The sequence below is a fragment of the Thunnus maccoyii genome, chromosome 11 (assembly GCF_910596095.1).
Source record: "Thunnus maccoyii chromosome 11, fThuMac1.1, whole genome shotgun sequence".
NCBI classification, from domain to species: domain Eukaryota; kingdom Metazoa; phylum Chordata; class Actinopteri; order Scombriformes; family Scombridae; genus Thunnus; species Thunnus maccoyii.
The window spans coordinates 6,204,689-6,225,820 of NC_056543.1; the positions used below are offsets into that span (position 1 = coordinate 6,204,689).

General features: G+C 37.7%; 1 protein-coding gene across 4 annotated transcripts in view; it reads left to right on the forward strand.

Moving 5' to 3' along the window:
* LOC121907584 (nck-associated protein 5-like) overlaps positions 1-21,132 on the forward strand; it is a 94,143-nt gene that overhangs the window by 46,576 nt on the left and 26,435 nt on the right. The window lies entirely within an intron of this gene.

The following is a 21,132-nucleotide window of genomic DNA, read 5'->3' on the forward strand; positions in this document are numbered from 1 at the left end:
TCAGCTGTTCAGTTTCTGTTCAGAGCTTTAAAGCTGCCCTAATCAATATTTTTATATCAACGATGGATAAAATGACTGCGTGTGCTTTGGCAGGTGTCACTCGCAGTGACAAACCCACAGAAAATGATGATGCAGTTTCCCTCTGCTCTACATTTTGTTTTAGCATCTTCTGTCTCATTGTTTGGGTTTTCTGGCTTGCAAACCTCACTCGTCACTTCTAACTTATGAAACTTGTCTCCAGCAGTAGTATCTATTTTCAAAGAAAAGCTCAGATGAACCCACTTCACACTACCTGCGACTAGCTGGTGAACATGTTGGAGCATTTAGCAGCTAAAGAGACAGATATTTTTATCAGGAGTTGGTTGAGACCAAAACAGAGCTAAAAGGAGAGTGAATATTCATCAAGTAGCCAGAAGCACAACTTCAAATAAATGCTAATATTGCTCAGTGTCTGCTGGATGTGTAAATTAGCAACTGTTTGCTAATGGTAGCCATAAAAACTTGTTTTCTCTTTAGCTTGCTTTGCTGCTCCCAAGTGGCCAATAAAAAGCAATGTGACCTGCCAACATCTCGTTTCTGATTATATTGTGCTTTAAAAAGCAGCATGTTTTTAAAGCAGGTATTCATCTTGATTCCAAAAGCCTTGGAAAAAAGGTTTTGGTTGGCAGATATGTCATTGAGACAAGTGTTGGCAAAGTCATACACCCCAGCTGTTATTAGCTGACAGCCCGCTGATTGAATCAGCATTTCTTATCAGTCACAAACTAATCAAAGCCATTCTCTCAACAAGGCGGTCCATTTAAATATGACTCCCTCCTACACTGATCCCTGCTATACCAGTGCTGTCACACTCACGCTGCTGCTGCTGCTGGCAAAGCTTTGCCTCCACCACTCCAGCCTTCTTGGTTCAGAGTCTTAATATGGCTCAAAGGTAGGCTTTGGGCCCACTCTTGTGTACCCATGGGGGTTTCTGTATTGTGCTCCCTGGTTTAGCTTAGCATGCTGCTTGGGTAATCCAGGGCGCATCTTAGAGCGGAGGCATCAGTGCCAAGCTAAACTGGATTTCCATTTGTTGCAATAAATGGTTTAATCTATGACGAGAGTGTTCCTGACTGAAATTCAGATTAACTTTGGGAGAAAGAGTCTGTTTAGGAAAGCAAAAGCCATAACAAGTGTTGTTACTGTTGTCAGACAAAATATATTCTTGTATTGTTTCAGTGATGCCTATGTGCCTTTTAAAATGCTCATGTTCTACTCTTAAAAGGAGGTAAACTGACAAACTGCAGTTATATGATGTGCAACAGTGATGTGCAGTATGACAGCACGCTGTAAAGTTTAAATTTTCTTTTAACCTTTTCCTCAAGCAATGCTTTGATCCACAGGTTGGCGTTTCATTTTTTTTTCATTACAAGAATTTTGAGGTTTGTTTACGTAACCTTGCTGACGGGCTCGATTTGACTGCTTTGATCACTGTCTAATTAATGAGGTAGCACTCCTCCCCTGCTGCACAGTGCTAGCTGGCTGGATAGACACATTTTATCTAATCAAATCCATTTAGATCTGAAGTGTGTTCAAAGTGTGAGTGGTGAGCTGGCTTGTACTTTCTATTCATTCATAATACTAGGTGATGAGTTTTGGTGTACAGTGTATATACATTATTATCTGTGCATATTTCATTGCTCAGTCTCTCTAAAATATTAAGGATTTAGCTTTTAGGAATCTCTCAAAAACTGAATGAAGTTGAGTTTAATTTGGCTGAGCATTTGGAATAAAACAGAGAAACCATACAGCAAAAAATGACAAATCTAATTTGCTAACAAGATTACTCTTGTTCCACACAACAGAGATGTGTTGCAATGGAGAGAAACTTACTGCTCCAGTAGTAAAACTTACTGCATGAATCTTAAGTAAACTGGTCAACTTCACCATGAATAATTGACGATGGATGGTACTTTTGATGGACAGATTTTTTTTTTCATTCTGGGCTGAATATTGAAATAAAACCCCTGAAATGGATGATTGAGCTCAGCTTGTTAGGACTTGATTTTAGTTCTGCATTCAAAAAAGTGTAAGCTCTAACTGACAGAAATGTTGGGTTATTAAACTGCAATGAGTATCAGTCACTGTCTTCATACCAGCAGGAATTATGCTTGTTGAACTGAAACACACAATACACTTTAAGTGTGTGTTGTGCTATTATAGACTGGTTCAACATTTCTGTCCTCATTCTTTCATAATTTGTGGTTGGTTGCAGGAATTTATGGATTTTTTCCATGACTTTTGGGACAGTCATGCTGTGCTATTGTAGAATGGCACCACTAATCAAGCTCTGCTAATTTGGTGATAAACACATTTAACTTCCTATATCTTCTTCACAATAGGTTTTAAGATGGAGCAGCAAAAGCAGGAAATGTTGGGTTTTCATCAGCAGTAACTTAACACGACTCTGAAACAGTAAAATAAGGCAGATATCTGAAAGTACAAACAGGAACACAGGAGAGAAAACTTCAAACCACAAAAAAATAATTTAGAAGCTACGAAGGTACTGAGAGCTGAACACAGGGAGACTTGTTAGAAACATAGCTTTCTCTTGCAGCACACCGGTTGTTTGAGGAGTTGTCAAATATCTCTAAAACCTTTGAATAAATTGCTATAAAATTTTGCACGTCTATTTATGATCCCCAGATAATGAATCTGATGGACTTTGGTAAACCCCTGTCTTTTCCTCTAGCACCACCATGAGGTCATTCAGAGTGAAATATCTCTACAACTATTAGATGAATTGCCATGAACTGTACAATAAATATTCAAGATCCCTCAAGGATACATTCTAACCTCCTTGGTGATCCTCTGACGTTTCCTTGAGTTGAATGGGCATGTCACCTCTGCTGGTAGCCATATATTGAATGCCTCATGCATGCAAATTGAGAGCATTTATGAAAAACAACAATATATGGCATGTTTGGCTAAGTTTGTTTGATTGTAAATTATTCGTCTTAGCCACAGCTGAAACTCAGATCCATCATTGGTCTTGATATGAGCACCAGCAGAATTTCATCCAAAACTTTCCTTAACTACTCAAATTGTAATGAAATCACTCCTCTCTCATAATCATGATGCAGAAAGCGGGCGAGAAGCTTCAAGTTGCTTAGTTTCCAAAGGTCTCTTTGAATTGTCAGGGCCCTCAGCATGGTTCCTCTCCTGACAAATTCAAGTTATCTGTATTCATCGGACTAGTTTGCTATAAAAAAAAAAAAAAGAAGACAGAATTGGTAATTAACAAAAATCTTGAATTATTCCCTTTTCTAGCTCCATGAAAGTTGTTTTATGGAAAATAGGAATTCTCATAACAAGTAATTAAGTATGCTGTGAGCCTAGCAGAGCAGGAAATGCTGTCCTTCATCTTTAACCTTTTCTATAAAGGTCAAACATGCAGACTCTGCTAAAAGATGGATTCTGTCTTTGTAGGAGATCTGTATGTATCACTATAGAGATGCTAAGCTGCTTCTGCTGAAAAGAAGTATTGTTCATACTGACATTTTACTCTCAGAGCCTGATTAAACAACGTCAATTTGCTGTTAATCAAACATGTTTCTATTGTTTGTCTGGTTGTTTATTGGAAAGCTGAGTGTATATATATGTGGTGACAGAATATGAGTATGAGATTTTTTCAAGTCTGTCTTAATACAATCCTGATGTGCCATACGTGGAAATGGATCTTGGTTGGTACTACTCTCCATACTGACCCTGAAGTGGGGTTACAATCAACAGCCCTCTTTTGTGCAAATATGGTTCAGGAACAAAGATGGGAGGTCCACACAGTAACAGCTTAAGTAACTGAATAATTTATTAAAGATGACTCAACATTAACAAACTATGAGGTGTAAAGTCAGTAGTGAAGAACGAGTATTGGATGCTATGAAGCTGTGGGTGCTAATCTAAACTATTTGTAACACAAACCAAGGCTATACGATCAAAACCCAAACAAAACCAAATTGAGTGCCTGAAAGGTACTAGCCTTCCAGGAGGGAGATAGAAGGAGCCATCTTGGAATCACCCAGTTTTTAAAGGTTCCCAAGCAGGTGACACCAATCCCTTGATGAGGTGGGAAGGGCCAGACCATCAGGGAGAATCTGGAAAGATGGAAGCAGAGGCAGGAAAGAGGGAAGGCCCAGGGTGGTCACAATGTGCTAAATTGAGTTGAAAAAATTCCCTGTTTTGTTTCTCCAGAACGTTACCTGCCAAGCTGTAGTGGAGGGATACATTCTGGTAATCATGTGTATGTTTGTTGCCGGAACTGTGTCACATGTTATAGAGAGAACCACATACTATGAATTTATTTACACTTACCAACTCGTCAACTGTTGTCAGCTCAACTGGTGAAATTTTCTCACAGCCCCTCTTCTACTGAACCTTTCAAACGGTGTATTTATGTCCATTTCACCAGCTATTAGCCACAACCTGGTCCTGGTCCAGGATCTCTCAAAGGAAATCTCTGGAACACATTTTCCCCCAATGCTTGTTTCTTTCACAACACTTCAGACAACACAGATGTGAACCATATTCCATGTCAGGATCAGAGGAAGGAGCAAGTCAAGGTGGTCTGGAGGACGACAAGAACAGCTTGGGCTGGATGCATTTTTGCACAGAACAAGGGCTATGGATTTTGTCCCCCATTTCTTACAGTGTAGTCTTGTTCAGAGAATATTTCCCCAGTATGTAGAGTAGGAATGGTTACACAACCAAGACCCATTTCCACGTATATATTGACACATCAGTATTGTATTAAGACAGACTTTAAAAACCCCAAACATATCCTTTAATTGGCTAAATCTCTTGAGTTTTAGACAGTCCTAATATGAGTCATATCACAGAACTTTTTATGTTTGCGTCATTGTTCTTGGTTAAACCACAGGTGTTTCTGGTATTTGATTCAGTTCTGATATCAAAACTATTTCTTAATGGAGCTTTAACAACTTGCTGTGTCATTTTTTCAGATACATCTGTACATAATTATTAAAGAAAAGGAGATTTGACCTGCTGATTCTCCACTCTGTCAAAACATTTCAGCTGAGTTTCCACTGATTAAACATTCTTTCTTCTAATTTAACACTCAGTAAAATAGTCATTAGATGATTCTCAGGCTAGAAATTAGACTTTATTGTCATCTATTTGTTATTGTGGATGGTGAATTCCAAATTTTACCACCTAATTTCACTGTTTCACCAGGCAAAATTGATCTCAACAGCAGAAAAAAAACATTCAAACTGTTAATAACAAAATGTTGTTTGCAACATCTGAAAAAAAAGCATTTAATGTGCCAAATACCGAGCCTTTGATTCACTGATGCAACATTCCCAATTATCCAGGAGGCTACATTAGTAGTGTTAGATAATTATCTCATGCCTAAAGCTTGAATATTAACTGCAGTTTATAGTTGTCTCCAGTAAAGTCACCAACAAAAGTTTGAGAACAAGCTTTGCATTTAAATGATTGATTTAGAGATCTGGGGAATTTGATTGTTGTCTTCCTGAGAAAAGTTACAGATGTGATTCCCTGCTGTGACCACCTGCCATGCAGCTAAACAACGTTTTGGTTGTGATTATGACTAATGGATGAATTCACTCTCAGCTGAAAGGTTAGGGGATATGTAGGTGAGAACAAGATGTACTGTAGAAGATGCTGGTGACTGACATCTAGACATCTCTCCACAACTGTTCACATAAATCAATATGAAACAAATCTCTCTCCATATAAAAGTATTTGTTAGTGTTCCCCATTCAGAACCCAATTATGTTCCAAACAAAAAAATATTGTAATGATGGATTTCTACTCTAAATTCACTCATAAATCATTACTAATCAAAGATAAAATGATTAAAATACTTTATTATGTATTATTTTTCCTGTCCATTCCAATGGACAGAGCGACTGAACATGTGAAACCACCTATAGTAAAAATGACAAGAAAAAGTCTTACGAGACCTTTTTTCAACAAAAAAGTTGAGTTTATTTATTTTTCATTAATAGTTAAGTCATATCAATGAATAAAGTGATGCTTTAAAACAAATTACATATATATTTTGTATTATTTTAACAAACATTCAGACCATTCCAATGGTACATTTATAGTAAAAGCTTTAAATCTTTCATATGATATGACATGTATAAGTAACAAAATATATCATGTTTACTTTAAACACAGTTTAAACACAAGTTATGTACTTTAATACTATCATGAATAGATTAAAATGTGCCATACATTTCGACTTTGTCTCACGGTCAACCATGCCTGCTGAAAAAGGGTGTTGCTCTACTGCAGCCCACTTTAGATGATGTGGAACACTGTGATTAGCTTATAGACATCCAATTAAAAAAGTTTGTGCATTTGGGTAGCGTCAGATGACAGTAATCATAGATTTACACATCCTATAAAAGTTATGTCCATTGGAATGGTTGGAGAAGCACTGTGTAAGACTTTTATATGATTATAGCATCAAATTATTCTGATGGTATAAGTTTGTATTTTGTTTTTTAAAAATCAATATTTTTAAAAATCCTGATGAAAATTGGTGCGGTGTTTGTGGTGCTTTCATCCCATTCATTCTCAGTGTCCTTGGGTCCTTGGAGCTGGATGATGGAAACCTGGCTACACAGTCTCTTTCATACCATCTATCACCTAATGGCGTCATATATAGAACACATTGTGGATTTAATGTTCTTTTATTGCAGAATGCTTTTCATTCCCAAGTTTGTTCAATAAGATTGAAATCAGCATCGAACCTACTGCCACAACAACCTTTTTGAATTCATTTCACACTCAGGATGAGAAGCAGCTAAAACATTGATACAAAACTTTAACACTTTCATCAAAATAGACCTCAGCAGATACTGAAATGATTTCTACCAGCTTTGAAACATTAAAATCCGCAAGTTCTCTCCATGTGGAACTCATTCATTCTGCCATACATGGTGTGTGGTTAACATCATTGCTCCTTACAAGCCCCTTTTCTCTAAAAACCCTCCTATCTTAGTCATGAGTCTGGCCTGAGAGAAGATGAGCAGCGTGACAAGAGATCATGGCTGTTGTACGTCACAAAGTGGGAGCATAGAGGCCAAAATCCATCAGGCTCTACACGCTGTTACAGCTGCGAAGAGCACTCAGAAAAAAATGAAACATGTCCCAATCACTGATGGGGAGACGATCCGTGTCAGGGAGGTGGAAATGATCAGTGAATGGTTTTGATACTGGAGACATAACGCTCTGGTTGTATATCAGTTTACCAGATAACACAGAGGTAATTATATTTAGATTATTGAAATGGAAAATTTGTTTTTCTGAGTTATGCTTGTTAGGTTTCTTAATCACTGTAACAACACACCTGTTCCTCGTCAGGTTGATTGACTCCAAGTGAGGTTAGAGCAAGGCAGCTCACATAAAAGATAAAAAGAGAGAGAGTGGGAATCAGTCTCTAGTTGTTTCCAGTCAGTTTTTATTTGTATCTGTATTTTGCAGAGGGCATATGCAATAAACAGGACGCACATTGGAATAAGTAAAGGGTGTATGAATAAGTTTAATATTTCCATGTTCTGTTTGGGAACCCAGCTGGATGTGCTTCTATGACCATTCAATGTTATAATCAAAGAGTCTTAGGCCAGTCCACGAGCTAGCCATGAGTAAACATAGTATCTAATATTACTTGTATGTAATGTTAGCTTTAACATAACAGTTTGTTATCAAAGGCCCCTCTCTCATCCCCTCTCTCAGTCTGTTAAACTTGCTGTAGTGAGAACGACACTCTGCATTAAGAGAGTTTGGAGGGTGGTAGCTTCTCCAAAACCAAAAAAACAAGCAAGAGCAAAAGAGTAAAGGATGGATTAAACAGTCTGTTTATCTGTTGTAACTTAACCGCGAGTTGAACCTAATGCTAATTTTACTTAAGGCCAAGGAACACATCATTAAAGTCCAACTGAAATTAAATTGCATTTTTTGACTAATACAGAAACACATCTGCTCTGCTAAACGTTCTCCGGAGAAAAAGTCAGAAAACAAAGGAGAGAAATGTCTATCTTAAATTCTTTGGTTTCATGATGGCGCCTCCTAGTTTTGCATTAATTTGAATAAATATTGTTCCATCACCTGCTGGAGTCCTTATTTCAATACAGCCAATCAAATCTAGCATAAAGCGATAACGTGTTATTCTATCACAGGCAGAGCAGATGGTCACACTGAGCCTGATTGCATCCTGCTACACAACACAAGAGCTACAGACTCTGAACAACAACCCACATTAGCTTTCCTGCTAAAATCTCCTTCTTATCTAACTTACAAACATGAACATATGTCTTGTCCTGCACCTTAGCTTCTTGCACAAGCCACCAAACAAACATTCACCAGGAAAAAATGCACCACTAATGTCAGTTAGCTTGCTAAGTTAGCTAATTAGCTGCTCAGCTGCAGGACATTAAACAGCATCTAAATATACCTGCAAATGTCACTTTGGACCCATTAGATGCTGGTTTGGCTGTTGCTCTTCAAAATCTCTGTTAGTGTCACACTGTCTGTCCATGGAACAGTTAGTTTACTTTGTGATAATGTTACAATGAAATTATAATCTAATGTTACATTTATACTTTTCATACTTACAATATTCAGACTAACATAGTTCCACATTGAAATACAAGAGCAATGCTGCTTCTTAATTTACATGTCTTTTACATGGGTCATTAATTCTGACTTTTCCCATTGGACATGCAGCTTTAGCCTCAGTCTGTTAGTATGATATCATGTGTGTAGCCATCAAGTGCATATTTAAGACCTTTTTAGACTCTCATTTTAAAAACAGTTGGCTGAGACAGCTTTTTAAACCAACTCACGAAGCTGATGTTTGATCAGTTAGCCACAGCTGATGAAATCTGCCGGGGACAGTTTTCATTTCTGCCAGAAAAACCGTCAGTTGCTGGCTAGAAATGAGACGCAGCTTTTGTTTACATCTCAACATCTGAAATCAAGGACCTGTTGTTTCAGAAATTACCAAGACTTTCAAGAGGTAAATCTGTCACCATTGTCATTGTTAAACACATATGTGCTGTGCAAGAACAGAAAGCGTAAGGGGAATATTTAGGGGATATTTCCCTATGCTTAGCACATGAATTGGCTCATCATGACATATACTGTATAAGGTACAGATCTTAAAATGATTATGTGTTTTGTTTGATCAAGAAAAGAGCTGTAAAGTCTATAGATTTTATTTATATGGTTTGATTGACTGTACTGAGTGTTTCAGTAAATGGTTGGACTGTTTACAACAGCAACATTGTCTTGCTGTGTCTCTGTGCCAGAGAGAGCCCAACTGTTAAATGTCTGCTGGCTTTGTGATGGGGTTGTCTGTCACAATGTTATTGGAATTCAGTGGCAGAGCGATAATCGAGAGACCAGGGACAGTGAGGTTTTTAAACAGCACCAAGTGCCTCTTTCCTCAGATAAACTTCCTGTGAGGGCTGCAGTGACAGATAAAGGCAAATATATAATAATAATAAATATATAATAAAGTCATATTTATTTACCTTTTAAAGTGTTTTAAAATGCATTTGATTTTGCCGTTGTGTGAAAACACATAAGTCAAATTCATTTTTGCTCTTTTTAAAGTGTTTGAAAATGCATTTGGTTTTGTCTAACAGGGAGATTCACAGCATAGGTACAATATACAACAAAAACAACAGCAACAACCTCATCGGCCTTGTTTACATCAGGTTTGCATCCATAGATTGCTTGAAACTCACATCTGATTTAAAACAATAGGCTGATCTTCAGGTTAAATTGTGATAAATAAATAGGCTTTCCTTATATTGGCTATAATCAATATTTTTTACAATAACAAAGTCAATGTACTGTGCGTGCAGAGTGCAATGTCTCGCTCGTAGTGATGAATTTACAGAGAATTACCAGCAACTCTGCAGCTCCCCTCGGCTTTATGGAGCTTTATAGTGAGTTTCAGCTCATTGTTTAGCTGGTTCACTCTCAGCGCTCTCATAGCATCGTTTTCGGTCGCAGCAGGCAGCTTTTTTCAGAGGAAAAGCTCTAAAAGCCACTGTACACTACCTGCTCAGCACCAAACGGCAAATTGACAGTTAGCTGTAGGCTAGCTGGTGAACATAGCTGGAGAAATTAGCGGCTAAAGAGCCAGATATTTCCCTCAGGAGTTGGCAGAGACCCTTTGAGCATGTGGTCTCAGTCCGGTCCCAAACAAATTCTGGAGTGGTTCGTTTGTGGTGGGAACGTGATCCAACCTCAATCCGACCCAATTAGGCGTTATGAGGTGTACTCTGCAAGTTTGAACTAAACAGCTCCCATAGCTAGGTGTGCTTTGCATGCTGGTATGTGGATGAGTGAAATCAGTCATTGCTAGCTGCTAGCCAAAGACTGAACTGAGCTCTGACCCGGACGAACAATGAAGTATGTTGCATTTGGCTTGAGAATCTTCTTCCCGCCCCAGACACATCTGACCAGTGAGCAGATGCATTTTGGTTTGCTTGATTTTTTTCTGTGTGAAAAGATACTGAACCAAGGAGAAAACGCAAAAAGTTTACTGACTCATCGACTGATTTGAACCAGAGAAAACACAATATTGTTTTGAACACACCTTAACTTTCACGAGCCGGCCAGAAACACAACTCCAAATGAATGATAGTGCTGCTTTTGTGACTGCTAGATGTATGAATAAGCAACTGTTTGCTAACAAATTCAAAATATCAACTTAAAAGGTGATATGTCAATGTTGTGTCTCATAACTCCAATGCATTAATCAAATAAAGAGTTTGCTTTCTTCAGGAACTTCACGCATCAACAAAATCAGTTATTTTAGGTTTAACTTCAACTGCAGATAGAAATGTTGCATATTTATATCAACATATTGTCACATATTTACATCAGTCAACCCTTTTAGACAATTTGTACTTTAGTCGGTAACACATTCAGTTGCTTTCCACCACTATAACCACAGACCTCACCATGCAAAGGTGCTACCTAGTGCGGTCTGCTTGTTTTCCACCATTTCACTCCTGCTTCCCTCATTTGTCAAAGTGCACAGCAGTGCATGTAGTTAGAGCTCACTCCAGCCCACCAGGCAGAGCACCGAGCAGCAGCGTGGAAGGAGGGCAGAGGAGGTGAAGGTGATATGTAGAAAAAAAAGCTGTAGATTGGTGAGAAGTATTTATGACCAGAGGACTGAAGACAAAGAGGTGGGTGAGGTGGTGGTAGTCGGTGCATGTGATAGTGAACGAAGTGAGAGAAGTAACTGTTTCAAAGACTTGAGAGGAGAAAACAGGCGTTTGAGCAGCGGTTGAATGAGTGTGACCTTGCTTTGGGCAGCTCAGGGGGATGCATGGACGAATTTTGATGAGATTGTGAAATTTTAAGTGAACTTAATAGTCCATGGAAGCTTAAGAACATTGTCCTTGCGTCTGAATGCTGAATGGTCTGTTGGTCAGCAGCCTGTTTCAGTAGCAGTGAATCTGAAATGGGCTCAATAGTTAATTACCACGTCAATATATTTTTTCCAGCGTTCGTATTTATCAAACTTATGAGAATTACACTAAGAAGTTTGTTCTTAAGTTCCAATTTAGGAGTAAAAAAGTTCTTAACTGAGTGATAAGAAACATTTATCAAGCGACTTACTCGTACTTACAACGAAGTGTAAAAGTAACTTTTAAGATCAACAATCACTCAGTAAACCAAGGTGTGTTTGTCTCTGTTTCTGTACTGCAGTCATCTACAATTTACTCTTAACCAGCTTAAGAAACCTCTGGAGCTCTCATGAATTCAAGAATATTTTTAAGTTGGAATAAATTTGATAAAATGTTTTTATTCTTACGTTTGTGAATAGAGGTAAAAGCGAAAGATTTTTACTTTTTATTGTTCACTTAAGCCCGACATTTCACTTATAGAATTTGATAAATATGGTTGTAAGTCAATGACTGACCAGAAAGAGAAGTAGAGCAAAAACCACCAAGCATGTCTGGTGTGAACATTGCTGAAATGCACACAATAATGTGACTATTGACACTTCTGCAAGTCATTCAAAATATAATATACTTACATGTCTGTGTAACCCTGTTTAACATGAGTACATACGTAGTTTGATTAGACAGACAAAAATTTTAGAAACAATTGTTTTACTGCTAAAAAATCATCATGACGGAGGTCAGTGTGTGTGAAGGAGTTTGTAGAGTGTCAGTGTTTTTCCAAAAAAACAACAAAAAAAAGAAAACAAATGTCAAAATATGTGAATGTGGTTGTGAGAATGTGAAACAAATGTTGAATTTTATAACACAATCAGCTGGACACATGCATGTCTGAGTACTCTACATATTGTAAATACCATACAGTGAAAATCTGTCAATCAGTTTATAATCTCAAATTGTGATGTTCATATACTGTGAAACTGAGACTTTTCCCATACTGTATACAACAACATGTGGCTACGGTGCACTGTTCACCATGTGAATGTTTACTCGGCACATCAGAAGTGCAGGTCAGTTGGTTTAGAAATCACCAGCACTGCCAGGGTTTGTGGTTAAATTTCCATTGCCTGCTAAAAATGTATGAAGCCATGGTGCTGTGAGGTGCCTTGAATAAAAGCATCGGCGTAATAGCATATGCTCTGTGGAGAACCCTTTATAAGCTGTAGACCCACCAGCTGAACGTACTGTATTATTCTGACTGAGAAAGCTGGACGCTATCAAAGAAACTATCATTTATTTACACAAGTCTCTGGTCTTCATGTGAGTGTGTCGGAGACCCTGAAATACACACAGTGATGATTAGTGGACATGTTACAGGCTCAGAATGACCCTCAAGGTCCAAACTGGTGCAACATATTTAATTATAGGGGTTAACTCTGCAAAAACAGATAAATGATAAATAATCAGCAACACTGTCCGTATCATCAGCTGCCATTCGCTCATCTTGCATCAGCTCTGCTATCACTCCTGACTGTAATAATTTTAACCGACAGTTCTGCTCTAAACTTCTCATAAGACTTCACTTTAATAGCTATATATAGCTTCACAATCCTGTTTTTTAATTTTCATATTTTCACACACACTCTACTGACATTTCTCCAGAACCAGTCAAAAGTTTGGATACACTTTGATTTATCGTACTATCAGCTCACTGTTACTTTGCGTCAAGCAGAAGTATTTTAGTATGAAAATCATCATTTTGATCAACAAAATATTATGCATTACACAAATGTCTAGTTTATGAACCCAAACCATTGAAGACTTGATTGACAATTCGGTGAATTATGATAGCTGTAACATTCAATACACTTGTATGTATAAAATGACTATCAGCGGCTAGTGCAGCACCTACATGTATACATCTATGGGTTAATACAGTCAGCCTACCTGATTAGTTCATTTTCCACAGGCGGACAGGTTTAGCTTAATTTTGATGGCTAACTGCCTGTCTAGCAATATTCTCAACTGTTACACACTCTAAATACACAAAACACTGCATGTCACAATAAAAAGCTGTAAAACTACACTGAACAAACTATTATGGTTGTTATACATTAGCTAAACATTTTACCAGGCTTTACTGACACTAAATCACCAAGAAAGAACAACAATCATAACAATAACAACAGCAACAGCAACAGCCAGGGAAGGATGCCAACAGGACTGCGAAGGCTCGGCCTGCATCCCAGGGTTTCCTGCGAGATGAGAAAGCACAAAAAACTCCGGGGAAGAAGCAAAGTTAGTGACATGCATTGATGTTACATGAATGCATACAGATGGAGAGGAGGAGGAGGAGAGAGGAGCTCAGTGCATCATGGGAAGTCCCCCAGCAGTCTAGGCCTATAGCAGCATAACTAAGGGCTGATCCAAGGTGAGCCTGGTCGGCCCTAACTATAAGCTTTATCAAAAAGGAAAGTTTTAAGCCTACTCTTAAACATAGAGAGGGTGTCTGCACCCCGGACTGAATCTGGAAGATGGTTCTACAAGAGAGGAGCCTGATAGCTGAAGGCTCTGCCTCCCATTCTACTTTTAAAGACTGAAGGAACCACCAGTAAGCCTGCATACTGGGAGCGCAGTGTTCTAGTGGGGTAATATGGTACTATGAGCTCTTCAAGATATGATGGTGCCTGACCATTAAGGGCTTTGTAAGTTAGGAGAAGGATTTTAAATTCTATTCTAGATTTTACAGGAAGCCAATGCAGCGAAGCTAAAATGGGAGAAATATGATCTCTTTTTCTAGTTTTAGTCAGTACACGTGCAGCTGCATTCTGGACCAGCTGGAGAGTCTTTAGAGACTTGTTAGGGCAGCCTGATAATAAGGAATTGCAATAATCCAGAACTCCCAGGTTCCTTACGGTGGTGCTGGAGGCCAGGGTAATGCCATCCAGAGTAGCTATATCATTAGATAATGTGTCTCTAAGGTGTTTAGGGCCAAGCACAATAACTTCAGTTTTCAGTTTCTGAGTTTAGTAGTAGAAAATTGCAGGTCATCCAGGTCTTTGTGTCCTTAAGGCATGCTTGGAGTTTGTTTAACTGATTGGTTTCATCTGGCTTTATTGATAAATATAATTGGGTATCATCTGCATAACAATGAAAATTTATGGAGTGTTTCCTAATAATATTACCTAAAGGAAGCATATACAAGGTGAATAGAACTGGTCCAAGTACAGAACCTTGTGGAACTCCGTGTCTAACTTTTGCCTTCACGGAGGATTCATCATTAACATGTACAAACTGAAATCGGTCTGATAAATAGGACTTAAACCAGCTTAATGCAGTTCCTTTAATGCCAATTAAATGGTCAACTGTGTCGAATGCAGCACTAAGATCTAACAGGACAAGTATGGAGACAAATCCTTTGTCTGATGCAGTTAGGGGGTCATTTGTGACTTTCACCAGTGTTGTCTCTGTGCTATGATGCCTCTAAATCCTGACTGAAAATCCTCAAATAAACTATTGTTATGTAGAAAGTCACATAACTGATTAGAGACTGCTTTCTCAAGGATCTTAGAGAGAAATGGAAGGTTAGATATAGGTCTATAATTGGCTAAAATGCCTGAATCAAGAGTAGGCTTCTTAAGAAGAGGTTTAATTACAGCTACTTTAAAGGACTGTGGTACATAGCCTGTTACTAAAGACTGACTGATCATATCTAGTAAAGAACCGCTAACTAAGGGTAAGGCTTCCTTAAGCAACCTAGTTGGGATGGGATCTAAGAGACATATTTTATATTATTACAGCTGTGTTTCATTATACTGTCATCCATTAACTGTTTAAACGTCAGCATCCATTTATGGGTGCCAACATATAGTTGATGACTAATACATTAATAAACATTTATATGTGATAGTGTTTACAACTACATTAATTGAGAGACTTAAAGTAAAGTTTTAACAATAAGACGAATATACATTAAAAAGCCACAAAATCTGATATGTTTGCTCTAGAATTGTCTCAGATTTTCCACAACCAGGCAGAAAACTGCTTCAAAACAAATGATTTAAGTGCTTTTATTTATAGATGTGTCATACATTTATTTATTGACTTTTAGTCACGACATAGATGTACTTTTGAAATAGAAAAGAGCACAGCACTGGGCTTTTAAATCTTTTGTGAATCATGTCTTGTGCACTCTTGGGATATATTCTGAGCATATAAATGGCTAAAACTGCAGAGCAAACAGCAAAGACATGTCAATATTGATGCATCATCATCACCACTACATTGATGATGGTTGTAGAAGACGGATGCATCCAGTGCGTCACCATAACCTGCAGAATACGAATATAACTCATTAAGGCATTACTGTATGTGTCCAGGGAACTGATGATTTCTACCATCCTTCAGATAGTGTTTATCCTCTATCTTAATAGGCTTTTTCACCAGTATTCGAATGTGGCTTTGGTGCCACTGCAATGAAAGGGATATTATCTTCTTTCAAAATAGTAATATGTGAATGTTACGTAGCAGAAATGAAATATGAACAAAAGTTATTTTACAAATTCGGAAGAAACTGAAGGTATGAACAGAAGAAAAGTCCACAGGCCTCAGTTTTGCCCTTGACTTTAAGCACAGCACCACTCTGATTGAGGGTTTTGTTAAACTGTATCACTTGGGTATCTCAGATACCCCTTGACATACTGACTGTAATTAGTTTTAAGATTAATCTGCACAAGCATGCTCAAATGTGGCCATCTCCCTCTGTGCTCGTGAAATAAAGGTTAGCACGGATAATCAAATAATAGGTGAATATCAATGAATGGTCCAAATCACTTTAGTCCCCAGCTCCCTTATGCAATTATTTCCTATTCACATTAATTATTGCTAACAGATGACACTAATGACTTTGAGGGGAGTCTGGCTATGGCAGCCCTGCAAAGGATCAATGCTATTTTAAATGGGGTCACAACACTTGACACCTTCGGGTCCCTCGGATTGGAAATGGCACCGATGCAAACAGCATCAGCGGAATCCAGTGAACAGCTTTCAACACGGGGCTCAAATCCTTCACAGATACAGTAAATGGACATACGAACCATGAAGCCGAAAACATTAAACATTGGTCTTTTGTGAGAGAATTGTATCCAATGGCAAACTTTTCAGGACATTTTGATATCTTTGAGTTCGTTAAATCATTTTATTATTATAAAGTTTAAGGCTTTATGGGAGCTAACTGTTTAATCTTAGAGTCCCGACAAATGTTTATTTTCGAACACTTCTTCTTGGGGCATTAAAATTTTTTCAAGAAGTGAAATGAAAAACTGATATGCTTAAAATGCAATGATTATTATGTAATAAGATCTGCATTTTGTATTGATTGGCTGTCTCTGATCTTTGAAAGACTTTGAAATTGAAATGAAAGACCATGTCACCGTTTTTATGAGCAGAACAAAACCATTAAAACTACAATGATTAAAAAAGCATTGATAATGTATGATTATACAGTATTAACACGTTTATTAAAAAGTATCAGACTTACTATGAAAGCAGGGTTACTTTCTCACACTGTTACCATCAGTCATTTTAAATAGTTTAACCACAGTTAAACATTTGTCACTGTTTACTTTTACCCTTTAGCATTTTTTTGCTGGGCTGATATTTAATACTCCGCTGCTTGTTTGCACTTGTTTGCTGGAAACAGTCTGTGGTTCCAATATGGGGGACTGATGAGAGCAGTGAGACTGCGTCGTGTCAATCAGTCTACAGTATGTTGGCCAGAAAATCAAAACAATGAGCTAAAAGTGACTAAAACATAAGTAGTGTCTGTATGTGCAGCAGAGCTGGGTGTTGATTTTCAGTTGGTCTGGCAGTATTAGTGACCCCTCCGCAGTCAGGGGGTAACTGATTCAGTGTCGATAATCACTGGAGAATTAAGTGCCAACATTTTGTTTAATGTACAGTAGATAGAAGTGTGTGAGACCATTTGTCCCATTTACACTTTATGTATTTCTTACTTGTCAATAGTTTGTTTAGCCAGTATAACATCTTTATTTTTTAGCATTGCTAGCGCATACTATCCCGGGTTTGTTTATGTTTAGCATTACGTTTTGTTGCAGTTACCGTCATCATTTTCTGGTTAAATCAAGACTTGTATTGCTCTTGAGTTAACTGTTTCTGTTTAACTGTTTCTTTGCTCTAACTTACCATACTGACCATGCTTTCCCAAGAGTAACAGGGGCTGGCAACCAAACATTTCCTGCTTTTATACTTGAATATGTCATGGGTTAACCCAAACATGGGGAGACATTGAGTTAAATGTTATTGTTAATTGGAATTTGTGTGATTTTAGGATTGTCATTTGGGGTGGTCATGTGATTTCTGGCACAATAAAACGAGGCATCAAAACATGTTGCAGTGATACTTTTGCTTTGAAAGACTGATACTTTGTTGAGTAGTCTGCTTTGAGCGTAATATCACTAGTTATTTGTCAGTTGGACAGAGAAGGATTTTCATGTGTGTATGTGAGCATGCGGTACAGCTGGAGTGCAAGACTTTTATACATAAATGAACGTCCGTTACATTCAAGCCCTTGCCAAACAAGTTCACACAAAGCTGATTAAACCTATCACCGCCAAGTAAATCTCTCTGTACTTCGCAGTATAACAGAGTTTTTAAATCTTGTGTCTGTGGTGACTCTCCCATGCTGGCGCACCAGTAGTGATGTGTTTTACGCCAACAGCAATGATTGCTTTGCAACTGTCAATTGAGGCAGACTGTCCTCAGTGCACTCCAACTAAGTCACGTTGTGTCGCCAGGACGGAGGCTGACTCACGTAAAACGTGACAGGGGTCTGAGACAAAAGTTCCACACTGCAGGTTTAAGTTTGATGTATTGATTTTTCCTCAGTTAAGCCAAGTTTCGTTTAGTTCAGTGGTTTTTCTTTTCATTTTTTGAGACATCTGTGCTACTTCGGTAGCATGAGGTAAATCACCTTTTTCTTTGTCATTGACCAAAACTCTTGAGTCTGCCTCTTACCCCCTTCCTTGACAATCTGGCTAGGCTTCCCCACAAAAATCTAAAAGGCATTTAATGGGACTTTTAAGGATGTAAAACACTGCAGTATCGGAGAACCAATCAATCAATAAACCTTAGATGGCAGATGGCAGCTGGTCAACATCACAGGGAACTGCTGCTTCAGACATGAAACTAAGGAGTGCACTCCAAAATACAATGCATGTGATCAAATATGCAGTGAATATCTCTCCTAACCTTTAACACAAGTATTTTGCATTAGCTGAGGACATCTTTGTAAAAACATTGTGTTTTAGTGATATCTAGTTTCTGCAAGAGTGTGAGTTATACTTTTGCTTGCTGTCAGACTAAACTTTTCAATTAAGAGGCCTACTGTGTCTTTCTTTCCTGTCACTTATCACGAACAAGCACAGTGTGGGCACATAGTAGCTCTGGCAGATCGTGCTTTGGACAATGTAACCAAAAAACTCCAGCCAGTGAAAGATGAGATTAAGAACTGACTGAGTCAGAGGAACAGAATGTGAATGCTGATTCAGTTTTTAGACTCTAACAAGCACAAGGGAATCATCACCTAACACTAGTTAGTCAGTAGGCAGTTATGTTTTAAATATGAATGAACAGCAGACATGCCAAGAGGCTCCATGCTCAGTGAATATCATGTGAAAACGGAGCCATCGTTCCTCATTCACCAGCCCCTAAAAAGGATTCATTACTGTATACCTGCAAGACCAGAGAAACATAAAAACACATCTCACTAGTGGAGAAGAAAATGTCGTTCCACTCCTTGACTGGCCTTTGGATGGAAAGAGACAGTTATGTATCTATCATATTAATTCTTTGATATCTGTGAAAGAAACAAAGTGAGAGCCATAGGACATTCTCATAGACTCTAAGAGAATCTATTGAATGTAATGTCAGGAATTAGATGGAATAACAAATGCTGTGATGACACAGTGTGAGTCATAGTTACAATATTTGTCAGTACTGATAAATTAAATCGTATATCATATAAATATCTCTTAAATGGTAGAGGATACAATAAATAAGAAGGTCTTTATGTGGAGTAAACCACACACTTCTTAATGAGTAAACTCAGTTCCTGAGGAGGTGAGTATGCTGTAATATTTTGTGTTGTGATGTTAAATTAAGGACATATGCGCACATCAAACAATCGTTTGGCCCTGAATCGGTTGTTATATCTTGTTTTTCTTGAAGCCAAAGATCTTTAGTTGCACAGTTGAGAGTTTTTTTTGTTTTTTTCCTCTGACCATTGAGTTTGGTCGATTCAAAAACTTTCAGGATGAAAACTGATTGTGTGAAGTGGAGAGTGAGTCCCATTTTCTTTTGTACTATACAAATCATGATGAATTAAGAGAGTTTATTTTCCATGAAATGGCTCAACTATTCTGGTGTACAGATGATCATTAACTGGGATGGCTGCATAATTGAGATGTGTTAAGTTTGTCAAAAGCCTAGAAAAGAAAGTTGTAGAAAATGATGGCCTAAAGATTTGATTGTGAAAGATATTTAAGTTGTTGTCTATTTTTGGACTTTCTCTATTGTTTGGCCTTGGAAATGCAGTACTCTGGTCCTGACTTGTATGAGTTTGTGGTGTCTTGTAGGTCAATGTGTGCTGGGCATAATTATATAACAATAATAATAATAATAATAATAATAAACTTTATTTGTATAGCACCTTTCATACAAAATGCAGCTCAAAGTGCTTCACAAAAAAATAAACAAAAATAAGAAAAATAAATAAATAAATATATATACATATATATAAATATATATAAATGTGTGTGTGTATATATATATATATATACATACATACACATAGATAGATAAACAAATAAATAATTGAGAACATTAAGAGGAAGAATAAAAGGAGGCAAACAAGAAAAATGAGAGATAGTGCATTACATTAAAACAGAGGAGACAGCTAAAAATCTTAAGTAAAAGACATAACCATTCATGAATAAGAATACAAAAGCCTGAGCATAGATTAAAATGTTTGAGTATATGATATGGTGTAAAAGTCATATCATAGAAAGGCTTGGTTAAAAATATATGTTTTTAAGCGTCGTTTAAAGCTTTCAAGAGAGACTGCTTCTCTAACGTCTATAAGGTGTTCCAGAGTTTGGGAGCGTAATTGAAAAAAGCTGCATCTCCAATTTTCTTTTGGGAAAGTATATGGATCTCAAGCAGTCCTGCAGAGGATGATCTAAGGGATCGTGAGGGAGCATAAGGAATCAGGGAGTCTTTGATGTAACTCGGCCCTGACCCATTGAGAGCTTTAAAAAACGAGTAACAGGACTTTGAAGTCGATTCTGGAGGACACAGGGAGCCAGTCTTTTTTGTTTTTGTTAATAGTCTGGCCGCGGAGTTTTGAATGAGTTGTAATCTTTCAATTGACCCTTTAGGAAGACGTGTAAAAAGTGCATTGCAATAGTCTAATCTACTTGAAATAAAAGTATGAATTAGTTTTTCAGCATCTTGTTGAGTCAAGAATGGTTGAACCTTGGCAATATTTCTGAGATAAAAGAATGCTGTTTTAGTCATTTTGTTTATATGGGATTGATTTGATTAAGGGAGTCAGGTTGCCAAGTCTTTTAAAGATCTCGTCCCTTTTTGCTTT